Source organism: Eumetopias jubatus, unplaced genomic scaffold (genome assembly GCF_037043125.1).
Source record: "Eumetopias jubatus isolate StellerSeaLion01/CBP00866 unplaced genomic scaffold, mEumJub1_p1.0 scaffold_9, whole genome shotgun sequence".
In the NCBI taxonomy this organism is placed as follows: domain Eukaryota; kingdom Metazoa; phylum Chordata; class Mammalia; order Carnivora; family Otariidae; genus Eumetopias; species Eumetopias jubatus.
In genome coordinates this window covers 125,799,533-125,810,199 of record NW_028274815.1, presented here as the reverse complement: position 1 = coordinate 125,810,199, position 10,667 = coordinate 125,799,533, and positions in this window count along the sequence as shown.

The following is a 10,667-nucleotide window of genomic DNA, read 5'->3' as shown; positions in this document are numbered from 1 at the left end:
TTAATCAAACCCAAAGAGGGGGTCAAGGGAACCTCCAATCTGTAACCAGTTGGTAAGAAGCACAGGTAATAATCTGGACTTGCAATTGGCATCTGAAGTGAGAGGGAAATGTGTGCAGTTTTATAGGACTAAGGCTTTACCTGTGGGATCTGTCACTATTTCCAGGCAGATAGTGTCAAAGTTGAGTTAAATGGTAGGGCACCCCGTCGGTATCCACTGAGAAATGGAGAACTATTTGGTGGTGTTGGAAAAAACAAACACCTACCAGTGAAGGGGTTCAGAACAAGTCTTCCCAAAATGTGCCACTTTGGCATGTGTTCTATTTTAAGCTAAAGGCATCTGAGACCCTGTGGGCTCAAGAGAAATTTTTACACCTCCCTTAACTACCTAGAAGAATCTAAATTGGGGATCTTTTACAGAGTAAGAGTTAGTACCAGAGATAAATGTTATCTGACTGACTCATCTGTATGGCAGGGAAAACATCTAATTACCAAGCATCTGCCATTCTTCATATCGCCCTGTGACTTGCCCTCATCTCCCTTGAAGCCCCAGGTCCCTATCCCATTCCTTAGCCCAGGAGGGCCTACAGACCTCTTGTACCTTTCTGTTTTGAACTGTTCATGCATGTGGGGTTCCTGGAAATACAAAATTAAATTTGATTTTCTCCTGTTAATCTGTCTCATGTCAATTTAATTCTTAGGCCAGCCAGAAGAATCTTGGAAGGACAGAGGAAAATTTTTCCTCCCCAACACTGGAGAGGGAGTCTTAAAATTTTATTTACACATCTTTATGGCCTTCTACTAGGTATAATAAGCACATATGACTTTTGTAATTCAAAAATAAAGAAATATTTAAAATAAATATGCCACAATATTTGCAACAATTAAGTAATATTGTAGAAGAACACTGACATCAGGAAATGGCTGCAGGATCTTGTGGAGTAAGAAAGCACTGCATCCAGTGACATCCTGGCATTGTGAAGAATAGAACATGTGCTTTTTTTTTGCAGCAGATCCCTTCTTTCAAATGAAATCTTACCAAAAGAAATCTGTCTGGTAAGTACCTGGGTGTGGGACCTGGAGTCCCATCCTCAGCCCTCTCACCATCCCTCACCTTCCTACCCCTTCCTACCCCTTCCTACCCCTCCTTACCCCTGTACCCCCAAGGCTCAAGGAGCATCTTATGCAAACTGGACTTCATTTTCTTTAAGCTCTTAGTGATTCCACTTACTGGCTGTGTGATTTTAGGTAAGAAAATTAACCACTATGAGGCCAACAGCAGCCTGGTCAGTGAAGTGAGCACAAACAATAGTCCCAACCTCATAGATTTGTTGAGAGGATCAGAGATGATACCTGTTAAGTAAATGGCAATTAAGTAATATTCAATAAGTGTTAGTTATTTGAGTAGATATCAGATGCACTTGATGAATTCTAATTTAATGCTCCTGGTTGATAGTCAAGCTATAAATAACCTGGGACAAAATTGCCTATGAAAAGCCCTTGAACCTCACTCCAACCCATCGAAGCACAATAGACTCATCCCCAGTGACCCTCCACCCTGGAGACCAACACAGCCAAATTTTCCAATGGTGGGATAATGGTAGGATGCTTCTTTTTTTCAGCATCAGATTAAGAAAATGGCTTCCTTTTAAGGATTGCAGTATATATATATATTTAAAATCCCACACACATATTTTATGCCAGCTAAATTTTAAAATGTATTATCTATCCCGGAATCAGAAAAATAACTATTATGTATTTTAGGTCTGAGTGGTCAAAATGTAAAATATCTTGATGAATATTAAGTCTTAAGTCTCTGAATTATTCAGTGTGTTTATTCAGCCACAGACTTCTAACCCCTTCAATAAACTATCAAGTAAATAGGGGGAAATACCTGTGAAACACAGCCTGAAACCATCACATAGGTGTCCAGAGGCAGAGGAAAAGCTCTCACTTATGAGAAAACATGTGCATCGATCTGGAAGTTGCTTTCTTGCACATAAGGAACCACAATCTTCTATTTAAAAGAAATATTTTTCTTTTTGAGGCTGGAAATCAAATTCTGATAAATGTCTGAACTTGAAATCAAGAATGACTCCTATTTAGGTCTGAATGTAAACTCTTGGGTTTCAGCTGAGCAGGGCCAGAACTGGGGTGAGGCTGGATCAAGCAAGCGCAGGGGCAGATCCTGTGTTTTTTGAAAATGTTAATACTTTCTTCGTAACAGGCTTTTGGCATTAATTTTGATTTTTTAAACTATTGTATTCAAATACAACTTATCAGGATTCTTAAGCTTTTTGGCTCCTCTTAGATTCTGTGTGAGAGGAAAGTGCCTCCCTCATCTCACCTCTGGGATAGCCCTGCTGCTGAAGTGAAGAGTGTCTTCTCTCATGGTGCGTTTCATGAGTTGTATATTCTTCTGAGAGTGACTTGATAGGGACCTAGAGGGAAGGTGGCACCAGGGCCCCCTGGGGGGTGGGGGGATGGTGCCTAACAGGGAAGAAATGAAAGGGAAGGTTGTGGTTCTAGAGGACAGCCTTACCTGCTTGGTGGCTCTGCCTGGCACTGCTACTGTCCCCTCTTCACCTTTTGATGAGTGAATCATTCAATCATGTACATTAAGAGCTCAAAGTAGAATGGTTTTCTGTGATCTTTAGGTTGTAGGATTTGGAAATCTTTCTTTTTCTCAGGCTTTTCTTTATCTTCTACGTTTTCTGTAATGAACACATTACTGCATTTATTATCAGAAAACAGAAAAAGGAAAGACGTTTAATTACTCACTTGAGGACCAGAATCATTCCCAATGAAGCACAATGTTTTATTCAAGAGAACTGGATAGGGGCACCTGGGTGGCTCAGTCATTAAGCGACTGCCTTCGGCTCAGGTCACGATCCCAGGTTCTGGGATAGAGCCCTGCATCAGGCTCCCTGCTCTACCGGAAGCCTGCTTCTCCCTCACCCACTCCCTCTTATTGTGTTCCTTCTCGCGCTGTGTCTCTCTCTGTCAAATAAATAAGATCTTAAAAGAGAGAGAGAGAGAGAGAGAGAGAACTGGATAGACCAAGGGAGCCATGTATGTCCACATTCCATCATTGTTCGCCTGGACTGTTGCAGTACCCTGCCATTGGTCCCTCTGTCTCTGCCCTTGGCCCCCTAAAGGCCACTCTCCACTGCAGTCAGGGGGATCTTGTTATCACTTGAGAACTATTGCATTGCTCCTACATCCAAATGCTTAGCGACTCCCTGTCTCTCTCTCAGAGCCAAAGTCTGAGTTCTTATAAGGTCCTACAAGGCTCTGCAAGACCTGCCCACAGGGCCTCTCTGGCCTCATCACCTTCCACTCTCCCACGCCACCCACTCAGCTCCAGCCACTATGGCCTCCTCCCTGCTCCTGAAACACACCAGGCAAGTTCTTCCTGCCTAGTCTTCTTCCTGCACTGCTCTTCCACCAGCTGGTCACCTGGCACACTCTCATTTTCTCCAAGCTCTGCTCAAACGTCTTTTCACAGAGGGTTTCCTTGACCAGTCTATAGAAATGGCATAGCCTTCTTTATCCCCATCACTCCCTATCAGCAAAACACTAGTCATGACCTGGCATATGACTGTCTTTCTCTATTGTCTGTCTCCCTCCTGCAGGGCAGGGTCTTTGTTGTGTTTGGTTTACAGCTGTGTCCCCACACCAAGAATAATGCCTCGTAGGTACTTGACAAATATTTGTCAAATGAATTCATCTTCCATCTCACGTTCACACGGGTACACAGTCATTGAACAGAATGAATACAATGAGATTCCTGTTAATAAAATGTCTGTTTGATCATGGGGCACCTCTGTATAATTAGGAAGCTAGCTCTAACATTCTGTATCCTGAGAGGTTAACAAAATAATATTGGACATGGGGGCAAGGGGAAGGGCCTTGAGTTATTACTAATATTCTAACAGGCTGGGAGAAGCTCGGCCTTGGCCCTGTGGGCAAACTCAGTGAAGCACTACATTTCTTTTCTCTCTGTCTACTCTTGCCTCAGGCATAGCAGAAGCTGTGTTCAGTTGTTCCAGGCCCTTCTGATGAATTTTAACAATGGAGAAATAAAATCATTATTTGACACCCGACTATTTTTTCCTTGGGGAAAGGAGATAGGTAGTCTTTCAGACAGAGACACCTTAGTGGATAATGGACATCATGGGCCATGAACCGTTACTAAATCTTTATATTCATGAACCTGTGTGACAGGTACCCCCTACATAGGTGAAAAAACTGAACATGAGTGACTTGCCCAAAGTCACACAGCTATTAAATGGTAAGGTCAGGATAAGATACTATTCTACCCCAACCCCTATAACAAAACACCTGACTTCTGTGGGAAATTGTTAAAATGCAGATAACTAGTAGAAATTCAGGTAACAGGACTTCGGGGGGCATTGCCCACACCCAATAATCCCCTGTCCCTGAGCCTCACCACATCCACAAAGCACAGGGATTAGTGAGTCTGGGTTTTTTCCCCTGGCACCAATATGAGCTGTCTCTACCAACATCAACCAATTCTCCAACACCAACTGGGTGTCGTACCAAGTCCATTCACTTCTGACACAAAATCTTCAGAGATAGTACAGACCCCACAGGTTAAGGGCTCAGTCCCACAAGACTGCCCCCTCTTTGGGTGCCAGTCACAAGTCCCTGGGGCCACTCATACTTCTGACCAGTCGGCTGTAAATTCAGGGATTCCTTGAGCACCACTGCCCCCGGTTCAGTAATTCACTAGAATGATTCAAAGAACTCAGGAAAGCACTTTACTTACATTACCAGTTGATTATAAAGGATAAAACTCGGGAAGAGTCAAATGGAGCAGATGTATACAGCAAGGTGGGGGGTGGGAGAACTCAGAGGATTACCCTCACAGCACCTCCATGTATCACCAACCCAGAAGCTCTCTGCACCCTGATGTGTAGGAGTTTTTGTTGAGGTTTCATTACACAGGCATAGTTGATTAAATCTTTGGCCATTGGTGATTGAATTCTCTCAGTACCCTCCTCCTCCTCCCCAGAGGTTGAGTGGGGGTAGAGGCTGAAAGTGCCAACCGTCTTAATAACCTGAGCAGTTTTTCTGGCCACTAGCCCCTCCGGAAACCATCCAGGGGCTCCTGCCTGTGGTCATTCATTAGCATCCAAAAGACAGTACATCCCAAGGGGTTCTAGAGTCTTGGCTGGGAGTGAGACAAAGATCTAATAGTTTTCTTTTTCATTACACTACAGTGAGGTTCAGGGAAGAGGCAGAAACCAGGAATAGGGAGTCTCAGAGACGGGACCCAGGTTCTGATAGAGTTGTCAATGAGCATTAGGCAGGATAATGTTTTAAACGCTGAAAACGTACTGACTTACTTTTTAGAGTCATGAAAAGTCCCTGCAATTAAAACTTCCTACCTTCCCTGAAGAAATGCAGAGTGGTTTGGCTCCCCTTTCACGGAATTGCCGTCCTTTCCAGGCCCCAGCCTACAGAGGACAGGTGAGCAGGACTTACTTGAGGAAGAGGTACTGGTTTCATCCCCTGGGGTGCTGGCTACCACGGTGCTCAGGAGGAGGAGAAGTACTGCAGAGAGGCAGAAGGGGCTCATCTTCAAAGCCTTCAGAAGGGCTCCTATGGAAACCTAGGGTCTAACTGAGCTTTTCACATTCCAGCAGAGGAGTGGGGACAGCAGATGGGGAGGGAGAGGAATAAGGAAGGGGAGGAGCTGGGGTCTGTCCTGTTCACTGCATAACTTCCCCACCTCCCCAGGCTTCTGCTTGCAGGGGCCAAAATGCTCAGTAATAGCCTTCTCAAACTTTATCACACCCGTGAATCACCTGGGGATCTTGTTGAAATGCAGATTCCTTTCAGCAGGTCTGGGGCGAGGCTGAGAAGGAGAAGCTGCGTTTCCTACAGGCTCCCTGCTACAGGGTGTCCCCAGCTCCAGTTTCTCCCCTCTGAAATGGTCCTCAGAACCATACTGTGAGTAGCAAGCCTGGAGGAGACCTCATCAGGGTGAGAGTAAGGGGAGCAGGCAGAGAGAAAAGCTGTCTCTCCCACACATCTTGGAAAAGTGACAGAGGAGACAAGATCATGAAGAGGTGTGTCTCACAGAACCCCAAATTCCCTCCCATTAATCTACCTCCCTGCCTCAACCTCCACCTCCACCTAGCTTCTTTGGAACAGTCACAGTGTTTACCATGTGACCAGTACAAATCACTTGACTTCTTTGCAAAAACAAATGAGTCCACTTGACCCCATCTCCCACAGAGGGTTAAGCAATTGATCAGATTTCAATGCCCTGGCACCATACCATGCTATGTGCATGAGGTAATGAGGCTCCATGTTACAAAGTTGCCCCCACCCAGATACTACAGAGAGACCCTCTAATCTGATTGTGGTTGGATCATCAGGACCCGCTAACAAGTTGCAAATACCCTTGGGAAAGGAAACACCTTATTTCCTATCTCATGCTGGAAGCAAACGGAACTGGAAGTACAGAGCACTAGCAAGGTGGTGTTGGGGAGAAATTTTTATTTAACCTTTAAACACTCTTCTGGCTAGTCTAAGAAATTGACATGAGACAGTTTAAACTGAGGGCATGAATAGCATGGAGCACTGGGTGTTACACATAAACAATGAATCATGGAACACTACATCAAAAACTAATGATGTATTGTATGGTGACTAACATAACATAATTTAAAAAAAGAATAAAGTAAATATAATTTTAAATAGCAAAAAAAAAAGAGGAGAAAATCAAATTATTTCTGTACATATGGGAGTACCACAGACATGACAGTTTCAAAGACAGAAAGGTAACATGAGGTCTGTAGGCGCTCCTGGGCTAAGGAATGGTGGGTGTCATGCCAAAGTGGCACATTTTGGAGAATCTTGTCCTGAATCACTTCAACTACATGTTTCACGGGCAGGAGGACCTGAGTTTGGCAAATTACTTAAAGTTTCTGGGCCTTGGTGCCCTCATCTGTAAAATGGTGTTGTTTATAAAATCAACCCCCATTTCTAAGGGTTGTTCTGAGGGTATTTGAGATTAATGAAAGTAGATGCTCAGCTCTGTGCCCTTGGGTAGTAAATGCTCAAAAATTCAAGGTTCTGATTATGATCATCATTATCACACCCCACTCCCAGTTGGAAAGTTTGGATCTGATCTCAGGCCTGAGTTGAAATAAATTTCTTGGCCCAGGATGGAGCCACTCCTGCCCAAGGCCCCATTTCAGCAAAACAAAACTTAAACTTTCATGTTTTCTGCAAATGCTCTGCTTGACCAGAAACACAGTATAGCCAGTCAGCAATCCCCAGAGGCCAACCCAGCTATGGGGCTCTATACTTATTTCCTTGCTCCTCACTCATTTTCTTTCTTTTCCTTGTTCCTCATTCTTTATCCTGTAAAAGCTTCCTGCCTTCTGCCCCACTTTGCAGTTCTCTGGATCCTTAGGGATGGAGACTGCCTAGTTCATGAAGTGTTAAATAAAATGATTTTGTATCACCAAATTGTCTTTAATCATTTTTATTAGTTTTGGGTATGAGGAAGTGATCCAAAGCTGGCTGCGAACAGCCTGTGGTACAACAAGACACCCACTGAACACTCTGGGCTCACTGTTCCTCTCATGGTTGCTGAGGACCATGGGTATGTCACTCTCAGATTTGAGCTCTGCTCCCTTGTATGCAGCCCTCTGGTCCAAACAGTATACACATATGCACATGTGGATATTGTTCCCAGAAAGGTGCGGGATCCTGGAAAGGTTACAGGACAGTTATATTGACAGTCCACAATGGGTAGCAGCCATTAGGGAATTCACAAAGCCTTGAGGTAAGTCCACAGCATAAACTACTGGAGGACTTGGGTTAATATATTAAGATAAGAAATTCTGACTGCTTTGACCAATGGCACATCAAATTCTAAGTAGGCACAAGTCATTAAAAGCCATTAGGGCATCTTCCACTTTAAAGAAACCTTCTTGTGCAAGGAATAACGGATCAGTTGCAGATGGGAATCTCTGAAGCCAAAGCTGCAAAATTGGTAGGCATGGGTCAAGCACCTTAAAGCTGTCAGAGCGCTCAGCACCTAAATCCAAGATTCCTGTGCTCGGCTAAGTTGGTCATATGCCCATGTGACTGACCACAATAAAAACCCTAGGCACTTGGTCTTCGGCGAGCTTCCCTGGTGGGCAACACTTCAAAAATGTTGCACTGGGGGAATGAACACATCCTGTATAACTGGACTGGGGGAGGGAAGCTTGTGCCTGGTTTCCTCCATTCTTCACACCCTATGCTTTTCTCCTTTGTTGATTTTAATCTGTATCCATTTGCTGTAAACTTAAGTATAACAACTTCTGAGTGCCATGAGTCCTTTTCATGAGTTGAACCTGAGCATGGTCTTGGGGACTCCAAACACAAGGAGTTTGCATTGTTATCTCCAAATAGAAACTATAGTCTAGAGAAGTTAAAGGGATTGGCAGAAGTAGCACAGAATGTGAGTGGAAAAGCTGATGTTTAAATTTGTCTGTCTCCAGTGGCTGTACTTTTAACAAGTACTAGAGGACAAGTGAAGATAATCTGACATAATTTATGCCTCTTAAGTAGAAAACTCACCAATTGGGACAGAAAATTTGTTCAAAGCATAATATAAGAAAATTCCCCCCCCCCAAAAAAATCTGTGTGGGTCAGTCTGTTGAGCGGCCAACTTAATTTTGGCACAGGTCCTGATCTCAGGGTTGTGTGATCGAGCCTCGCATCAGGTTCCATGCTCAGCATGGAGTCTACTTGTCTCTCTCCCTCTGCTCCTCCCCCCAACCTCATGCACTTCCTCTCTCTTTCTCTCTCTCTCTCAAATAAATAAAATCTTTTTAAAAATCTGTAGATTTTTAGCACTCCATATCCCATTAAAAATATATATATATGCAGGGACGCCTGGGTGGCTCAGTGGGTTAAGTGGCTGTCTTCGGCTCAGGTCATGATCCCGGAGTCCTGGGATCAAGTCCCGCATCAGGCTCCTTGCTCGGTGGGGAGTCTGCTTCTCCCTCTGCCTGCCTCTCCCCCTGCTTATGCTTGCCTTCTCTCTCTTTCTCTCTGACAAATAAATAAATAAAATCTTAAAAAAAAAAAAGATGTAGAATGATACCAAAATAACCTTGTTAAGTTACTGGATCTCCAAGAGAAGCAAAGAAGTCTTTAGGCATTCAGGTAGGAAAAAAGTAACCCCTAAGGGAGAAAAACTTTCAGGCTACTTCTTAGCAATACTCCATGGCAGAATTCAGTGGAGCCAGGTCTGCCCAGGTCCCAAGTTCTGGGAAAAGAAAATATGACCCAGGATCTTTTACCCTATCAAATTGTCTTTCAAGTATTAAGGCAATATGCAAAAATTCTCAGAAAATAATACCTGCAAACTCTAATAGTTACTAATAATTACTTTATGTGGTGGAAGTTCACTGTCCAATATGGTAGTCACTAGCCACGTATGGCTGCTGAGCATGTAACATATGGCTAGTATGAATCATGATGTGCCACAAATGTGAAATACACACCAGATTTCAAAAGCTTAGTACAAAGAAAAGTAAAATATTGCATTAACATTTTTATTACATGTTCATCATATGTTGAAATGGCAATATTTTGGATATATTGAGTTAAATTAACTATTATTAAAACTAGTCTTGGGGTGCCTGGGTGGTTCAGTTGGTTGAGTGTCTGACTTTTGATTTCGGCTCAGGTTGTGACCTCAGGGTCGTGAGATCAAGCCCCACGTTGGGTTCTGTGCTCAGCAGGGAGTCTGCTTGAAATTCTCTCTCTCTCTCTCCTTCTACCCCTCCCCCAACACACACACTCTCTCTCTCTCTCTTTTTTTTAAAAGATTTTATTTATTTGACAGAGAGAGCACAAGCAGAGGGAGAGAGAGGGAGAAGCAGGCTCCCTGCTGAGCAAGGAGCCCGATGTGGGACTCGATCCCAGGACCCTGGGATCATGACCCGGGCCGAAGGCAGCCGCTTAACAGACTGAGCCACCCAGGTGTCCCTCTCTCTCTCTCTCTCTCTCTCTCTTTAAAATAAATAAATCTTTTTAAAAAAACTAGTCTTACCTTTTTTACTTTTTTAAATGCAGATACTAGAAAATTACACTGTAACATATTTCATTATATCTCTGTTGCACAGAACTATAGACTTTGGGGAGGGATTTCCTTCTTTTTACTATTCAATATAGCTTGATCTTTTAAAAATAAGTATGATAATTTATATAAAACAATAAACTCATTGTTCCTAAATTAAATAAATAAAGCAATGAACAAAGAGCTATGTTTTCTCTCCTGCAATGTTGAGACAACTAGCTGGGAGGATCTGGATGGGTACCAGTAATAACAGAATGGAAAACAGCTAAGCTGGTTTCTTAGGGACCGTGTTGTCCAGCCCACTTATTATACAGATAGGGAAACTGAGGCCCCAAAAAGTCACTTAACAGTCCAAGGTCACAAGAACTCAAGTCTACAGTAGATAAGGCTGGGGACTGGCATTCCAGATGCTGCGGAAACACTGACTTAGGGCACTTGCCCAGGAGCCTCCAAGAAGCCCTCTAACGCAAGCGGCCGTGCCTCCAGGTAGACATCCACTTCCTCTGGGCCCACACTCCTTGCCCAGGGTGCTTCCTTTTCCAGGTAAT